The sequence below is a fragment of the Talpa occidentalis genome, unplaced genomic scaffold, assembly GCF_014898055.3.
Source record: "Talpa occidentalis isolate TD23 unplaced genomic scaffold, MPIMG_talOcc4v2.1 talOcc4.2, whole genome shotgun sequence".
Taxonomy (NCBI): Eukaryota; Metazoa; Chordata; class Mammalia; order Eulipotyphla; family Talpidae; genus Talpa; species Talpa occidentalis.
In genome coordinates, this window is record NW_023602073.1 from 125004149 (window position 1) to 125024072 (window position 19924).

A 19924-nucleotide genomic window follows, 5' to 3' on the forward strand; every position below is an offset into this window, starting at 1 on the left:
TAAAAAAAATTTTTAAGACAAATATAGGGTTTAAATAGCCTTACATCTCCAATTACAAATTCAGAGAGCAAAATTTGAAAAATCCTAATTACATCTTACCTTTTGAATGACTCGGAAAATATATTTCATCATTACATACATTTTTTAACTTTGTTCAACTATAAAAACTGTGTGTGTGTGTGTGTGCAGTGACGTAAGTTCAATGAACTAGTCACTTGCCTGATCTCATTTACCAATGGTTTTGCCAAAATTTAGCATGAAATTCATCATCTTTATAAAATTTACAATTTTGCATACCACATGCTTTGTATTTTTATTGCTTTAGTATTGGATGCATACAACATAAAACAATCTCCAAGAGACTAACCAATATAGACCCTGAGACTGTGGGCTGAGATAAGATGAGAGAATAGAGACTCACTTTTCAAATGATTTGTAATTAGTTATTTTCCTATTTCCCCATGTAATATATGCAACATTGTATTGCTTAATCTAGATGCATTATCAAGGCCCCCTTTATTAAGAAACTGTTCCACACTTCTTTCTTCTATAGTTCTAAATTCCTCTCCTTTCTTTCTTGACCTGACTCAACAATCATCAATTATCATAGAGATATTTTCATGATAATCCTTAAGTTCATTTGTTTTAAATTGTGACATTACTTGTTAACTTACTAACTAGTCTTCTGTTTACCAAGACTTTTTAGGTATATATTTCAAGAATCTCCAAAAAGAGTTACAAGCTGAAAGAAATTGGATCTAATAGGTCTTTCACCTATTACAATACTATATGCTATTTCCAGAAAACACACACTCAAAAAAAGCTTGTTAAACTAAACCAAGAGTTCTAAAATGAAACTTCTTAGTGCTGTGCATTTTCTTCTCAGAATATGATTTTGTTCTAATTGAACTGTTGTCAAAAGAATAAAATATATTTTAAAAATGAATAAATGAGTAAGTCCCGCTTGCATGGATTTCAGGCACTGGCACAAATTAGCAATCGAGGGTTCTTTTATGTCATTTGTTTTGTTTTGTTTTGTTTTTAGCACTCACTACTATTGTCAGTAAGCATGTTCTTGCTCTCTTCAAGCAAGAAAACTGACTTAAAAACCAAAAACTCTTGAGTGTTTAAAAAACGCAGCAAATCATTCATAAAAATAATGTAATTCAAAAATAATACAATTCTGACTTTTCCTTTTCCATCTCACCTATTTTAGGGTATTATGAATTGGTATAGCTGAAGTGTAGTAGTAAGACTGACTCTCTGAGTATCTACTTATTCACAATGATGAACAAGGAACCTAGAAGTGTACTGGATGACAACAAACTATATCCCCCAACCCTCCGAAAAGGTGAAGACCAAGTGAAATAGCTAGGGTAATAATCTCACCCTGCATAAAAGTGAAACTGGAATTATATTCCTTGTGGTTAAACTCTGCCTACCTTTTCTGAATGTTCTTATTGCATTGCAATATGCTTATTTTGAGCTACAATGTGTGGCTTAATCTACTCTGAAATAGGGTTAAAGTTAAAGAAAATCTTGATCATGAATAATGTGTAGTCAAAGGAAGAGAAAATGCAAAGGAGTTGTTGAAAGAGAAGGACGACTAGAAATAGAAATCTGTTTAAAATAAACTGTATATATCAAAAGAGACAGAAACATGATTGGCTCAATTGCTACAAGTGAAGTGACAGTGTTAGCATTTTTAATACTGAGTGAGTGGTTAAATCAGAGTAAAGAACAGTCAAATCACAGAAAAGCAATATCCCTTTAAAAGTTACCAATGAGCCACTTTGGTTAGTCAGTCAGTGAACATTTTCTGCTACTGACGGACACACAGGAACACAAAAGGCAAGGTGTGAGAGAATACAGAGAATTCTCTGTTTGCAATCAACAAGATACCAATTGTACTTGGTTGAATGACTTATTCTGGGAATTCTTCTGACAGAAGAGACCAGATAGCATCTGTCTCTTACAAGTTAAGGCATTAAGCCAATGAGCAGTTCTCATTATTCCAGACAATAAATGAAGTCAGAGCAAGGAGGAACCAGGTGGTATCCTGCTCATAAAACCACTTGATGCATTGACATCATGCTTCTTCCTTAGCTTAGCCAACTTACAGCTAGCATTCTTAGATACGTGATTCTTGATAAAATAAAGCTTTACTAATCTGAATGTCAGTTAAGTATTCAAACATGGGCTTTTAATAGTGTAGAAATGCAATGAATGTTGACTCCAGCAATATTTCCATACATTTTAAAATACTTATGTAACATATTACACTTTCGAGGCTTAACAAGAATTTTTTTCTCCCATCATACTTTTATCTGATTGACTCATTTACATCTTATTATCGGCTCCTCAGAGCATGTAAAAGCAAAATAAAAACGATCTTTATAAAAATAGTAAAATTTAAAATAAATGTAGCTGATTTTTCACATCCTTTTCCTTCTCATATTCCTTTAAATTTTTTTTTTTGAATATTATGAATTAGCATAGTTTAGGTGTAGTAACTGAGCCTTACTCACTTCCTGAGTAACTTTTTTTCACATAGATGAACAAGAGAATAGAAAAAAAACATAGTAAAGTAAATCTAATGTACTAAAGGAACTCACACATTTCCCTGATGCTTAGGTCATGGATATAATGCTATGCATTCAAAAGCATTTTGCACACAATCATGACTATCACTTGATATGAAGAGCCAGCACTTAATAAAACCTCTAACTCTAGCATCACACAGTCACACCTACAACTAGTTTAGAATTATACTATAGTTAAACAAAAACTCTAATTAAAAGTACTAGGCTAATGTAATATGAAATGTTCTTTATCATCACAGGCCGATTATGTCTGTATGCTATTGTCTTCAATGAGTATAGATTTTATCTTTTCATAAAAATAACAGCACACAGGTTTTGTAATGACATCTGGGCAGGATGTCCTGGTAATTTCCAGAGTCAGTCATTTCCTCTTCAATTTATAGTCCTGTTATATAGTCCTGTTATATATCCCCAGTGTCTCTTGATTCCTTAGAAACATATCCCAACTACTGACCAAAATGTCCTTGAAACACAGCAACATAAATCCTAGATATAAACATGTTACTATTGCCATGTGTATCAAATAGAAAGTTGGTTTTTCTAATTTGTTATTAATGGGCTCATCCATCATTCTCGGTCCTCGATTATTTCCAAGACAGTATAAAGCATGTTCATTCAATTAGTAGCAATATTTTATCAGACATATTTTCCCAGGAATAGTGGGTTTCAGTTCTACTATCTCTTCTTTCTACTTCCTTCTCTAGAAGTAAGGATATAGCAAGTTTTAAAATCCTTAAAGTAAAATTACAATCTAATTCTCTCAGAACAGCAATTACTATAGGTTATTTTCAATCCTGTTTAGTGTAATGTTAATTTTCATGAAAATTACTAACCTGCAACAAACATATGACTTCAAGTTTTAACAATTTAAACAACTTAATACTAGTTATAAAAAAATTAATTAGACTGAGGGTGGGCTGCTAATTCCATTGTTGGTGAGTCAGTTATCAAGTCATAATATTAACACATACTTGTTCCCAAGGTCAGAAGTAAACCACAGAAGAAAGTATTTCCTGTGAAATCCTTTATAAAGTAAACTTTTAAAACACAAATAAATCACTTGTAAATGACTTTTTGTTAATGATCTATTTGAAAAACAAAATGCTTAGAAAACAGTGAGTTATAATGCTGAAATGCAAAAAGGGGCAATGAAAAATTACCCCCATTTATATTTTTCTACTAATTGTGTCCTCAAAGATAAATTTAATTAGCAGTTTGCTCAAATCAAATGGCATTTTATTTTTTTTAAAGATTTATTTATTTTTATACAAGAACTGGGGTACAGGCCAGAGATGCGGGAGAGTGAGAGGATTCACCAGAGTCAGAGCAGGGAACAGAACAGGCAGAATGATGAAATACACTGCTGAGGGGAGGAGCAGGTGAGACAGGAGAGGTCTGTCCAGCCATGTGGGTTTCTCCCTGGCCGGCCAGGAATCGAACTCATGCTGCAGTGGCTGCGATTGCTTCATAGGTTGCGTCTTAACCCCTGAGCCCCCAGGGAGGCCCTCAAATGGCATTTTAAAACTCAACAGTTTTCTTTCTTTCAGAAAATAGAAATCAAATCCACACTGTAATTTTAATTTGCTTCAAAACATACACAAACCTCATAAAAATTAAATTTCCATTTTAACAGACAATATAAACAGCATGTTCATATGACCAAAAGTATTACAGTGGAGTCTCTGAAACCACAATAAACAGAAAGAAAGATCTACATATTAACAATGTTAATTATGTGAAATTTTAATGCTACCCACTAGTAAATACAACTTATAAAATTACAATTCAACTATATGATTAGGAAAATTATCAAAAATACCTCAAATACCTCATAGTCAATAAAATGGCTAACTTGGGCCTCCCTGGTGATGCAAGGGATAAAGTCTCAGCATTATGAAGCTACAGGCAGCCACTGAAGCATGAGTTTGATCCCCGGCCAGGGAGCTAACTCACGTGGCTCAACAGACCTCTCCTGTCTGGCCCTCTGCTCCCCTCAGCAGTGTAATTCTGTCACTCTGCCAGTTCTCCCACTCTGTCTCTGGTGAACCCTCTCATCCCCCCTCCCTTGCACCTCTGGACTACACCCCAGCTCTTATATGCATAAATAAATTAATCTTTAGAAAAATAAATAAAATGGTTAACCTGTGGCTATGATGCAATCAATCCATATTGACATATTTTTAAAAATAACTTAAGTAATGAGAGTATAAATAAATATAGGGCAGTTGTATATAATTGTACACATAACACATTTATTTTCAGCATCTAAATTAGTAACCAATATCATGCTATTAGTCTCACTTAATTCTGCTGTCATCAAATTTTTAAACACTTCTTTTTGGATGTGGGGGGAAAGAAAGTGTGGAAAGAAAAAAATTTGCCTTAACACCCATACTAAAGTAACTTTATAAAAACCTCTATCATTAAAATGTTTTATCTAGCAAATCATTCATTGAAAATGAATACAAATTATTATTCTCAATAATATTGTAGCAAACATTGGAAATATGCTAAGAGAGTAGATTTTGGATGCACTTATCACACATATGTGCGCACATGCACACACACAAAACAGCAGCTTTGTAAGGAGATATGTTAATTCACTTGACTGTAATAATAACTTCACTATGTATTCTAAATCAAAGCATCACGTTGTTCTTCCAAAACATGTACATTTTTATTTTAAAAATATCAATAAAACAATGTACACACACAGATAATGCCTACTATATGGCAAGCAGAATTCTCACAAAGGCGAGGTCCCATTTGTGAAGACAGAAGCACGGATAACTTATGTGCTGCTATGATAAAATGAAGTAAAACAAAAGAAAAAAGAAAAGAGGATCCTTTGGTGTTACCATGACAGATGATAGTAAACAAAAGGAGTTCTGATGAAGAAATTAGGAGTAACTCTTCCAAGGGAACCAATTTGGAGATCATCTCTACTGCAGAAAGAACATAAAACAGAGGAAGGAAGGATCCAAGAAGAAAAAGAATGATTTTTCTGATGGAAACAAGCTACAAGGAATAAATAAGCAATAATCAAACAGCAATAATGGCATTTTCCATCTACAAATGAATAATCATCAGTTTTTCTTGAATGGTAAACATGCTTTTTAAAGCATGTTTCTACCATTTACTTTTTCATTTAATCCTTATAACAGAGCTAGAAGACAAGTACTATCACCCCTATTTTTGACCAGGAAGTGAACATCCACTTAACTAATTTAAATTAGATAAGCAAATGGCCATTTGAATTTGTATTCAGTTTTATTTAGGCTCCAAAGTCCATGTTCATTCCATTGTTACAACTTCTGAGTCAACAAGATCAATAAGTGCCTGTCCCACAAACCCAACTTTCCTGTACCACACAGTTGTTTTTCACTCTAAAGTCAACAGTTATTTGGAGACCAAGCATACCTAACATGAAAGAAGCCTCTGTCACACTATTAGAATTCTTTTTTTTTTTTTATTTCACTATTGAGGTGAAATTGTTTTGCAACACTGCATATGATTTAGGGCAGTAAATTCACGCCTCCTCAGATCTACCTTACCACATCACACCACCAAAGCACCCACAGTCCTGTACACTAGAGCACTGGGTTTCTTGCCCTCTTTGTCCACCTCCCCTGCCTTCCCTCTATAGTAGCCTCAATTCTGCAGTCATATTTCCAGGGTTTCTTCTCGTTACTTTTGTCAGTTCCTTTGTTTCTCTATATTTCACACATGAGTGAAATATCCAGTATTTGTCTTCCTCTCTCTGATTTATTTTACTTAGCATAACCCCCTTCCACTTTGATTCATGTCATTGCAACTGGAAAGAATTCATCTTTTTTTTTAATAGCTGAGTAGTATTCTGTCACGTAAGATGATTAGAATTTTTAAGTATGCTAGAAATGTAATACATGTATCAGATCTATATTCTCTTTCTCAATGAATCTTTATTCTCCTAAGTGTAAACCGGTGTATCCAAATAAGGGAAGGGTAGTTATGTAAGGGTACCTACTATAAAGAGACGAAATAATCACCAGAGTACTGAAACTAATTATAAGCAAGTAAAGAGAAATTCCCTAAAGTGGGCAAACTTAAACTGGGTTTCAAGCAAACGATATACTCGGTGCATATATTTCTTATAATTTACTTAAATTCTATGTACAAGTTATCACTCTAAACTTTGTACATGCATTATACCATGTAATCCCTGTAACTACTCCCTAAGGTAGGTAATATTATTAGTCTCTTCTAGATGAGTTGAGGATTTGATATCTTGGTCAGATAATGCACTTAAAGTGATGCAGATGAAACATGAGTAACAACAGGAAAGACTGAATATATTTTTATTAACTATAAATTTATTCAAATAATACATGAGTAAATTGATAAATGACGGAAATAGGATGGAAACACTAAAAATTAAAAGGGCAAGATGACCAAATGTAAATAAAAATTACATGGGGGCAAGTCAGACCTCTCCTGTCTCGCCCCCTGCTCCCCTCAGCAGTGCATTTCGGTCACTCTGCCTGTTCTGTCCCCACTCTGTCTCTGGTGGGCCCTCTCACCCTCCCACACATCTGGTCTCTACCCCGGTTCTTGTATAAATAAATAATAAAAAAAATTACATGGGATTTGATAAATAATTAAATATAGAATGTATCCATTTTAAAAAACTACAGTGAGCAAAGCTGTGCTTCATTTTTAAAAACTACAATGAACAAGGCTAGTGTAGTTACAGGTAAATGATGAAAACATATCACTACTGTTAATAAAAATGTGAGGTCTGCATTTATGATTCTAATATGAAATTACATTAAAGAACATTAAAATAGGTTCATGTTTTTCTTAACAATCAAATTTTTAGAAATTAAATGTGAAAATACTAAAAATGCACCAAGTTTCTTTCACTATTTAATTGTTTCTCAGAAACAATTTTTAAGACTGAAAGAAAGCCCAAATATTTAACATGTGAAATTATAAACTATGGTATCAATTCACATATTTATTACAAATAAGAAGGAAATACTTAGAGGGCAAAAAAAGGCATGTAATTATCGGATGCATTAGTTGGAGAAAAGAGCAGAAAACAAAATTGTATTTGTCCTGGATAGTATTTTTGAAAATAACATAGGCATATGAAAAAGGAGAAGGAAAACATTAACATAGAAAAGGTAATTTGGTTGAAGTGATCATCAGTTTGATTGTAAGTGACAAAAATTGAATTTAAACTAACTTAGGTAAAAGGAGAAATGTATTAACTTATGGAATTAAAAGAAAAGTTGAATAAACCATAGGATATGTGAGGAAGCAGCTAATTCTCATAAACAGCTGAGTTAAAAAACAAAATTCGGGGGCCTCCCCGGTGGCACAGCGGTTGAGCGCTGGGTTGAGAAGCTGCCCGCAGCCTCTGCAGCGCCGGTTCAATCCCCGGCTGCTCCCCGCCCATTGGAGGAGGGTCCCACATGGCTGCGCAGACCTCTCCTGCCGCCCGCTGCTCCCCTCAGCATTGTACTTCGGTCCTTCTGCCTGCTCCGCTCCCCGCTCTGGCTCTGGTGAATTCTCTCACCCTCCCGCGCTTCTGACTGTACCCAGTGCTTGTATCAATCAATCAATCAATCAATCTTGTATAAATAAATAAATAAATCTTTTAAAAAAAAATTCGGGGCCTCCCTGGTGGCACAGGGGTTAATGTCTCAGCACTATCAAGATATCTGTAGTCACTGAGGCACGAGTTCAATCCCCGAACAGGGAGGGGACCCACATGGCGCAGCAGACATCTCCTGCCTCACTGGCTGTCCCCTCAGCAGTGTATTTCAGTAGATCTGCCTGTCCTGCTCCCCACTCTGTCTCTGGTGAATCCTCTCATCCCCCACTCCCTCACCTCTGGCCTACAGCCCAGTTCTTACATGCATAAATAAAGATAAATCTTAAAAAAAAAGAATCAACTGAGTAAATTTTGAAGCTCTTATAGGCTTTATTCAATGATTCATTAATCTAACAGATAGATTGGTGCTTTGAGAGGCTGTACAAAATGAAAGACTTACAAACACAAGAAACAGGAACAAGGAAATTACACTAAGCAAAAAAGTGGATTGGTTATTGCAAGGTTACTTTCCTTGTTGGGGTGGCTGGTCTCATCAGACAGATTACCTAGCTAGAGCTAATCGGGGTTCCATGTAATTTTTTCATTTCTGGGGGAACGAAAACTGCAGTTGACTCTTGGTTTGGTGATGTGGGACTTAACATAAGCAACTCATTTTGAGCCTAATGTCTTGTTTCTAACAGTTACTACAAAGAGATTTTTAACATAGCAGGGAATCTCTAGTTCCTCTATCCAATACTCTTCTACATACATTCTCGATGTGGCAGGTAAAACAGATGCCATAAGTGCAATTAACTTTTTGGTCCCAGATTATGAAATCCTAGGGTAGAGTTCATATTTTCCTAATGTGCCTTGGCTACCCACCCAACTCCTACATAAAGAGACAGGATACCACTCAACTGAATTTACTCCAAGACTTTGTGAGGAGGTACAGTTTCCCAAAGTAAAATGAATAATAGGTGCTAGGCATCCACAAACCACTGAGAACTGTAACCTAAACTAGAGCAGATAATTATCTTTGAAATAGGGGGTTCCCTTCACCCCTCATTTTGAACTCTGAGATACTACAACTTAGAATAAGAAATATATAATTTGGGTCTTCCTCTTGCATTTCTAGCACAGAGCTTCTACAATCCTTAAGATTTCCTAAATGATAACAGCAATAAAGATCTTGTCATTCATAATAAACATCTTCCACCACACCTGATTCAACACTAATAGGATGACCTTTGGAATGCACCTGGAAATGGGAACTGGTTGCCAGGAGAAACAACAACGTGAATAAAGGGCTAGAGCTTTCAATCCCATTCCACCCCCACCCCACTCGGAGAAAGGAGAGAGGGGCTACAGTTTGAATCAAACTGCCCACATGATTTATTCAATTATGCCTTAATAACGGGACTTCTGTAAAGCCATAAAAGGGCAGGTTCAGAAAGCTTCCAGGTTGATGAGCAGGTGAGATGCACGGAGTGTAACTCACAGAAGGCATGTAATTTTTGTGCTGTTTTCCCATACCTGTCCTGTGCTTCTCTTCCATCTTGTTCTAAGTGAATTATATCATTTTATAATAAACTGGAAGTCTACTAAATAAAATGTTTCTCTGAGTTCTGTGACTCATTCTAGCTAATTCCCTGGTCTTGGGAACTGCCCATCTACAGCAGGTCATTCAGAAGCATAGGTGAAAACCTGGACTTGCAACTAGCAAGGAGTGGGAAGTGGCAAAGAATCTTGTAGAACTGAGTCTTTAACCTGTGGGGTCTGACACTATTTACAGGTAGACAATGTCAGGATTGAATTCATTGCTTGATGGTGTTAACATCAGAATTGGTGTCAGAATCTCAGAAGCACGCTAGATAATTCCATGCTAAAATTGGTTAAATGTAGAGCAAAACCTCCTATTTGCAGTTAATTTTGTGATCAGGTAACGCAGATTTACCATTTGAAGGGATGGGTATTCAGGCAATGTGGTTCAAGAAGAAAATCATTAAATCAAAAAGAAAATATATGGTGGTACTGAAGTCTTTCAATAAATAAATTTAAATGTCATCCATTCTTTAAAAATCTGACAGAATTCTTAAACATGAATTTCGACTATAATGAAAAATCCAATAATTTCAAAATGCAAAATATTTCATCTTTTACTGGCAAATAGAATGGCTTGAAACTAGAACAAGTTTACTAAACAAAATAATTTACGCTAAGACATAAAGTCACTGATCTCTAAAGAAAATACTCTCTTGTGTAGGAAAATAATCTTTTTCCTATAATTTACACTCCTTTTTTTTATTGTAAGTAGGGATGAGAAAAGAGCACACTTTAAAAAAGAACAATCTGAGCCTCTCTGGTGGCGCAGCGGTTGAGCGCTGGGTTGCGAGGATGCCCGCAGCCTCTGCAGTGCCAGTTCCATCCCCAGCCACCGGTTAGGAGTCCCACATGGCGCGACAGACCTCTCCTGCCATGCTCGCTGCTCCCCTCAGCAGTGTACTTCGTCAGTCTGCCTGTTCTGTTCCCTGCTCTGGCTCTGGAGAATTCCCTCACCCTCCCTCACTTCTGACTGTACCCAGTGCTTGTATAAATAAAAAAAATAAATCTTAAAAAAAAAAAAAAACAATGTGTGTGATTCTCTGATATACTTTGCACATACCATAAATCTAAGGTTTTGAAAACATTTCCACAGCAACCAATTTCAGTGTCATAAATTAAGGACAACAAAGTCAGGTATTAAATAAGCTAACTTATAAAGACAAATGTCTTATTTTGAAAATGGAATATATTTTCTACTGAAATTATATACAGAAAAACAGCGATAACAAAGTAGTTCCAACATGGAGAAAGAACTGCATAAATCATTCCAAATCATTATTTTATTTCGCACTTAGATTCATCCTCCAGTTTCTTCTAATCCAGGGGAAAGTCTTGCACATAAAAGCAGGTAATGGGCAGGTCCATAAACTGGAAACAAATTTCCCTAGGAAATGATGCACATTCTCATTCCTCTATCATAGTGAAAAATCAGTCACATACTATTAATTTAGTTGCAGAAACTAAACTTTATCTTTTAAGTGGCAATCATAAAAAATTAAATAAAAGCTAAAATCTGAAAACTGATGACTAGAATGTAATTTTATTATCTTAAGTATCTAAATATCACTTATACAAAAGGCATCTGACAATGTACTGAAATTATAGTAGTCCTAAGAATAAAATCAGGGCAACAGATCAAGTACTTATTCTACTCATTCTAAGTTTCATTTTTGTGCACAATCTACACAACTGCAAATCATCAGAGATGTTTAACAAGCATAAAAGTACTTATCATTACTTCCTAGACCGGTCCCAACATAGGATTTGTATAATCCACTATATTATATATTATATTTGTATAATTCATTATTTGAATAATCCACTATATGGGTATTCTTTTAAACTTTTTTTTTTTATAGAGGCATGTTTTATTTATTTATTTGTTTGTTTGTTTGTTTTGTTTATACAAGCACTGGGTACAGTCAGAAGCGCGGGAGGGTGAGAGAATTCACCAGAGCCAGAGCGGGGAGCAGAGCAAGCAGAAGGACCGAAGTACACTGCTGAGGGGAGCAGCGGGTTGCAGGAGAGGTCTGCGCGCCATGTGGGACCCTCCTCCGGTGGCCGGGGAGCAGCAGGGGATCGAACAGGCACCGCAGAGGCCGCGGGCAGCTTCGCAACCCAGCGCTCAACCGCTGCGCCACCGGGGAGACCCACTATATGGGTATTCTTAAGGAAGATTCCACAAATTGCTGTCAACAGTCACTATTTTTTGCATTTATGTCTTTTCTTTAGATTAACTGAGGTATAAAAAAGCATCTGCCAAAAATACTGTAATATTTTAAAACCTAGACATGTCTGTTTATGAGGAAGCAGACAAAAGCAGCCTGGCTCCCCTGTATCCACATGTAATGCCGTTTGGGGTTTTACCAGTAATTTCCAATTATTTTACCTGAGGTAAGTCCCCAAACAGGAAAACTGTAATGAGACCATGAGATTCAATTAGACAATCTCAAGTAATCTTTAAAGACTAGCATTAAAGAATAGCATTTTAAAGACTACTCTTAAATAAATGGCATATTAAACATATCTTTAAACAGTTAAAAAAATTCAGTTCATCAGTTAGATCTGTTTTGGACATTAACATGGTCACTTTGATTCAAACAATTTCTCTTCTTTCCTTTTTCTAACTTTTTCCCAGTCCTTTGACAGAAATTCTTAGCCAAAAGACGACAGCCAAGGATATACTACAAGAGCAGCCTTTACCAGAAATAATGAAACTAATGCTGGTGGAAAGTAAGTAAATTTGTTTTCATGTGAAATATTAACGCAGGACAAGAAAAATTTAACAGTGTTTGCTGACCCTGCCCATTCTGAACCATGAAATTGCTTGAGTTACAGCAAATTACTAACTGATACCTCTGCAAATTCAGTGCAGCCCAAAGTGACAGTCCATGATACTTGAGTATTAGGAAGGAGAGAGGGCAGAAGAGAGAAAAGGCTAGTGTAGTCACACCACCCAGATGCAGATATTGGGGGGGTTCAATCTGCATGAGAACCAGAATAGCAAAGTGGTAACCACACAAACTGCATGATCACACTTCCCAAGTGTGAACCTTGCTCTTGTCATTTCCTAGCTATGTGACCTGAGGCCAGTTGCTTCCATTTCCCTGTGTGCAAAATCTGCATATATTTTATCTGTTAGGGTGCCCATAACAAAATACCACAGTCAGGGTGGCTTAAATTTATTTTCTAGAAGATCCAGACGCTGGAAGTCCAAGATCAAGGTGTTGGCAAAGTGTCCTCCAACAACTAGCTGAGAGTTTCCTTCACACTGGGTCGTTCACCTGAACTTTTGCATCGTCCCTCTTGTCTCTTCTTATAAGAACACTAGTTCTATGGATCAGAATACCACCCTTAAGATCTTACTTAACATAAATTAACTAATTAAAGGTTTTAGGGCTTCAAGCTCAAAAATGGGATGGCACAATTTAGTCCATAAGACTGCACAACAATGATACCTATCCCATATGATTTTGGGAAAGCATAAATGTGTTGAGGGCCTCCCTGATGGTGCAGGGGTTAAATACAGTGCTATCAATCTATTGCCAGCCACTGCAGCTGGCCAGGGAGCAACCCACATGGCACAGCAGACCTCTCCTGTCTCGCCTGCTGCTCCCCTCAGCAGTGTATTTCAGTAGATCTGCCTGTTCTGCTCTCCACTCTGTCTTTGATGAATCCTGTCACCACCCTGCACCTCTGGTTTACACTCCAGTTCTTGTATGCATAAAAAAAATAATCTTGAAAAAAAATGTGTTAATTGAGATAAAATGTCCAGTATATGGTATACAGGCTTACTATCAAACTAAGCATCATTTAATTTACATTTCTAACAAGTAGATGAAAACACATTTAAAGTGTGTCTTTGAGGTTTTTTGTATTGGAATGGTGATATCTTCAAGGAAAATGTAGGACACATCTTGCTAAAACGTTTATCTCAATTCAAAACCTGGGTGGTTAATATGGAAATGTTACTGGTTTTTAACCAGGAGCAAAACCAATATACAGATTTGATTTTCTCACATTCCCAGTGGGACACAAAGGCTTTTGTGTCTCAGGATTATGTGTTGATAAAGAATGCGGAAAGAATGTTTATGAGGAAGCAGACAAAAACAGCCTGGCTCCCCTGTATCCACATGTGGCAGCTGTAATGCAGTTTGGGGTTTTACCAGTAATTTCCAATTATTTTACCTGAGGTAAATCCCCAAACAGGAAAACTGTAATGAGACCATGAGATTCAATTAGACAATCTCAAGTAATCATATGAACACCAATATCTACCAACAAAATAAACGTGAGTGCATAAACTTTTCTCTTCTTACTTTTTCAGTCACCTTTCCTGATGCAGCCTGGCTTATAAAACAGACTGCGTGAATCACAAACATGATGGATGCAGAAAAGAATGGTGGATAGCAGCAACGACGAGGATAGCAAAAATTACCACAAGCACAGGACACTAAAAGCTATGGCTGCTAGGTAACTAATAACCCAAACAGTAAGGCAGAGAGAGTTCTAGGTGCTGACTCTTCCCCTGGGAATTGATTCACCAATGTTCCCAATTTTATTAAATGAATTTAAAATTATCTTCTAATTGTGTTTATCTTATTCTATCACTCCTCTGCCTTGAGTCCTTCAACATGACCAGGTTGTCTTCAAAATAAAGTCAAGGCACAGGACCCATCTAGCACTTCCACAAAAAGCCATATTCATCTCTGGTATTCAAAGACAGAAGTAGCACTTCTTACTGCCTTATTTTGGGAACCTTCACAGTTTTTTTTTTCTGCCTAGAAAACCCTCCTTAGTTTACTCTTACTGTTCTCATTCCTACATATCTTTAGGCCTCAGTACTGTTACCATTTTCTAGGTAACTGCCCTCCATCCATCCCCAACTGAACAATTTGCCTCTTCTACGTGTTCCCACGATGCCAAAACCTAACTCTTTTATCGAATTTATCAGGTTGTTACACTGTGAACATCTAAGCCACTCCCCTGCTCCTATCTGGAATCTACAAAGATAACACAACTGTCCCCTCTTGATGACTCTTTCCCCAACTTTTCCAGGTAGGACCAGTCCCTTCCCCATCTGTCTCTTTCACTCTACACTTCCTTCTAAGTGAGTTATAACATTTATCAACATGTCCATTTCTCTCAACGGACCTCCTAGAGGACAGTCTACATAGTGCCTGGCATATACTAATGGTTTAACACATCAGTTATTACTTTTATTATTGAATTAACAAAAAAGTAGTTACTAGAACCTACTATTGATGAATTTGGGAGAGGTGTGATAGACTAAGCTTTATGTTGAATCTTGCCATAATCATTTTTCTGAAAGGATATGATTTAATTTGATTTTATATTTTAAAAATATATAAGCTACATTCTCATTCAATTTAAGATTTCCCTTCAAAATATACTTCCTAAAATTAATAGATTACACTTTAGGCAAAACCTAGGAGGTTTTCTGACCAGCCAGAATTACAATGTGTAAATAAGGAACAACTTTGAAACTGCTGCCCAAAAGCTAGAGTGCTCAGCAGGAAAGCTAGAGTAAGAAAACACTTTTGTTTCCCAGGGGGTAAAAGGTCAGAGCTAAACACAATGGTACAACAGAAACAACAAAATAAGAAAAAATGTTTACAGGATTTATCTTGACTCTTTGGGAGAGAAAATAAAATATTACAAGCCTTCAATTGAAGTGGCACCATGCCGTCATGCAATCCAAAAGCATTTTAAAATCTGCCCATGATGTTTTCTAGTAAACATTTCCGAAAGAGCCTGAAACTTGATTTATGTGCATGAAAGGGAATTAGAGTATACCGCCTACATTTTACAATTCACATTAAAACTGTCATACTGCCCAAAGTATGGGTGGGAAAATAAGAGCTGAATCCCTATTTTTCTGACTTTGGCAAGCAAATGGCAAATTTTTGCTATTCTCACAGAAAGATTCTCAGCTCTCCACTTCCATGCAGATGCCCATCCTATAAGACAACCCATTAAAGAAAACCTTTTTAAAATTTTTCTACCTTTCTCAATTTTATTACACGCCAATTCAATGCAATCTAAAGGAACTATTTGTTATATGGTAGTGTAGGTAGAGACACTCATGCACTCATATATTCTAAAGAGCAAGTTAACAGAGCAAGAAATTCAAAAACAATAAAGTTTATGACTCAAGGAAGCTGAAGCACAAAAGAGAATCAATATAGAAAGGTAAGGGAGTAAGGGTCCAGCTGTCTGGAACTGAAATGGGTAATTTCAAAGGACTATGCTTTCAACAGACACATGTATACATACACTTACATACATACCTTACACCGCAGTAGAAAGGGAAACAATTTTTAAAACCTAGAGTAATCCGTTATAATGCCGCAAAAGAACTGTGAAGTACAGGGGAAAATTAATAAGTAAGTTTGTTCTTAAATTTTCATGGAGATTAAAAGTTCAAACAACCCAACTTTAATGTCATTTTCTTGGTAGATGTCACAGCTCAAATCAGCTTTTCAAGCAGCAGCAGTCATCCTGTCCTCATACTGATTCCCACAAATCTATTAGCAAGCCCGATCATTCCCACCTTCAAGATACTTTCCAAGCTTTCCAAATTTGGACAGAGTGGGAGTATCCATCCTCCTGCAGATACTGTGCACTTAGATCACAGTGGCATCCTAACTGGTCTCAACAAAATCTACACAGCCTCTTTCAAAGCATTTTTCACACTACACACAGTGATCTTCACAAAATGAAAATCTAATCCTGTCCTTCTCTTGCTTTGGTTCTACTTTTTCCTTAAAATAAGATAAAATAAACTAAATTCCTCACAATTACTTACAGATCCCTGCATGGAATGGTTTCTTCCTAAAGCCTGAGTCACTTTTGGAACAGCTCCTCTTCAGGATTCTCTGTGAGTGCTTAAACCACACTCTCTCCAGTCTCCAGGCTTCACACAGGTTGTACTTTTCACTGACAATCTTCTGCCAGCTTTCTTCACACCAAGAACTCTAATTCAACTCTTTGATTCTCAATAACTTCAAGAGCACTCTTCCTAAGAGACAGTCACCTAACCCCTATATATCATTACAGTGCTTTTACAAACTTATAATTATGATTTATAAGTATATTTAATATCTGTCTACCAAAGACTATAAAGATCATGATGAAAAGGACTTCATGTCCTCATTCCCTAAAGTATGTCACAGTGAAGGTGCTCAATGTGCATTTAAGGATTCACTGAGAGTGTTGTCCAAAATCTTGTGAGAAGAGGCCTGATGAAGAAGTCTCAGAATCCAGCAATGTCATAGCTAGAAAAAAACATTTTCCTAAACCTTGAAGCAGGCAAGTAAGGCAGATAGGGGGCTAGTCCTAAAGCCCTGCCCAGCAGTAAAGTTTGAAACAGAAAATATTAATTGTAAAATTATACCTATGATCATTATATACTTCATTGATTAAGGAATTTGTTATTCATATGATATCCCAATAAATGTCTAGCTAAATTCTATACCTACAGTTAGTATTTAATGAATATATAATAAATGACTATTATTAATATAAAACACTAAGACAGTATGAAACAAATTTAACTTAGGATCTTAGTATTTCATTCCAGGTCCAGATTTAATCCTTACATGGCCCTGTGGAGGATCAGAAGAACATGTCTTTGAAATGATGTAACTTCCTTCCACTTGATCATTACTAATAAAATATACCACCTTTTAATTATTACCATCCTGTGAAATTTTCTTAAAAATTATTACCTAAACCAACTATGAATAATTCTAGATTTATAGAGAGCATAAATGATGCACAAGGTGTAATAATGAACAGATCATGATGTAATATAGAATTTCTAGATGTGGCTTTTGGAATTGTTCTCACTTTATAACAAAATTCTTCATAAACAGGAACTATGCTTCTCTAAGAAAATTTTACTCAAAATATGGCATATTGCTTAGCATCACAATAAACTAAAGGACAAGATGGCCCTGGAATTAGTAAAACATAGGTAACAAACATAACAAGTAACTATGCCATAACCTTCCCACATATACAATAGCATGTGATTAATCACTATGGTATGTTTCAAAAGTGAATACAGATTAGTCACTTATAAAATTACCTTATATCGATTGTCCAAACTGGAATGACTATTCCATACTACCAGTAGTTTTATCAAGTTTTCACTTCAGCAGTACAAAGTAAACATAAGAGCCAGTAGGTCAGTAGCAGAACACTAAAGTTAATGTTACTAGTTTGGTGATTAAAAAAATGGTGGGGCTGTTAGGGGGAAAGGATGTCCTGAGCTAATTCCATGCAGGCTTTGTGGACCCCACCCCCACTCCAGACCAAAGCCATCAAGACATCGGGAAAGACAAATCCCATCACCACCAAAGGGAAGGTGGCTAGGACCTGAGGGTGAAGTTAAGCAGCCAGGTTTGGTATAAAAACCAGACACGTGGGCCTTGGGGGGCTCGCTCTCTCGCTCACCTCCTGGCTTCACGGCTCCTGGCTTGCGGCCAGCTCTCAGTGTGCCATTTGGGATTCCAGATGGGAGGATTGGGTAGGACGCATTTAAAACTTTGTCTCCCACTTTTCTCCCTGAGTTGTACATTTCCTCATTTGCCCTTCCCTTGTAAATAAACCTTTTATTAACCTTTCCTGTGTGCCTGTAGTAGAGCATTGATAAGTCCTTTTAAGCGCGCGAGTGAGGACCCACAGTCAGGCACCCCGTTTTGTATCGGGGCTGCCCTATAACAGGGCTAGAGGAATAAATATTAAAGTTTTTTTTTAAGATTTATTTATTTATACAAGAACCGGGGAACGGGCCAGATGTGCAGGAGGGTGAGAGGATTCAGCAGAGACAGAATGGCGAACAGAACAGGCAGACTGACGAAATACGCTGCTGAGGGGAGCAGCAGGCGAGACAGGAGCAGTCTGCCCTGCCATGTGGGACCCTCCCCAGCCAGCGGGGATCGAACTGGCGCTGCAAAGGCTGCAGACAGCTTCACAGCAATGTGTTTAATCGCCTGCGCCACCAGGGGAGGCCCTTAAAGTTTCTTTTTAAAATATTTTAAACTGTATATTTGGCTATATACTGAAAAATAATAAATTTTATATAAACTAGTATGAAATAAAATTGCTCTAAATCCTTGTGATCTTTATCTTGCTTTGAAATGAGTCAATGTAAAATTTCACACTTTATCAAACAAACTTCAAAATGAGAGGCATACATTTAAACACTGAGATTTTCTTGTTCTGACCTAAACCTTTTCCCCTCCTTTTATTTTCTTACCCCATCACTCTTACATATTCTCTCACAGTATTAATTCATCCATGTTTTGATGAGCCCTGTTCTCTCAGTTTGAATCCAAAGTTGGGATGATTATCACTTGTCAGAAGGGGTACTTTTTTCCCCTTTCCTTTAGACATAGTCAACACACACTCACACACACACACAAACAGTAAAATCTCATTAACTGGAGTTAGAGTGAGGTGATTCTGTTAAATCATTTTAAAATTTGAACTGCAGAACACTTTAAAAGAATATGCTTTTTATACTTTGATGTATTTTTTTCTAATAAGTTATTTTGCAACATGTTGACTAATACAAGTTCTTTAGAGATTTTTTTTCTCATGAATAGGTATGGATGCCCTGCTATTGGCATCTGTTGATGTGCAACGTCTGAAAAAGTCAAAACAATTCATTCTTTTAGGAACCATACACAAATCCCCTGAAACTGTAGCCATCCTATTTCCTTAACACTTTCTTTCGGTCAATTTGTTTTAAAAAAAAAAAAAAAAAGATAAATCATAGCCTTGTTTTCATTTCAAGGATCCTAATTCTCCAAGGAAGGGCACTTCCCAGTTTTAAGACAAACCTCCCCTCCAGAACAGGGAGGGACCATCAGATCTGCCCCACCCTGGAGGGGCCCAGGGAATCTACCTTTAGAATATTGATTTGTGAAACCTCAGCACTTGGAAGTATGTTGTCTTTTTTCTGCCCACTTAAACTAACCAACTCACTCCAACCCACTGGGAGGCATCTCCTCAGTTCAATAAACAACACTTGGCAAAGAGCCCTCCTCTGCCTAATTTGCATCCCAGTATCCTCCTCTGCTTTTACTAATACTAGACTAAGGAGATACTG

At 36.6% G+C, this 19924-nt stretch overlaps 1 protein-coding gene and 1 long non-coding RNA gene across 5 annotated transcripts in view; both read right to left on the bottom strand.

The window, feature by feature from the left end:
- PTPRK (protein tyrosine phosphatase receptor type K) overlaps positions 1 to 19924 on the bottom strand; it is a 524091-nt gene that overhangs the window by 481950 nt on the left and 22217 nt on the right. The gene's annotated exons all lie outside the window — the stretch shown is intronic.
- Positions 10818 to 18847, bottom strand: LOC119252868 (uncharacterized). Its single transcript, XR_005126938.2, has 3 exons — positions 17406 to 18847; positions 16095 to 16163; positions 10818 to 11167 (listed from the first exon to the last, which is right to left on the bottom strand). It is a non-coding gene; the product is annotated as an uncharacterized LOC119252868 (long non-coding RNA).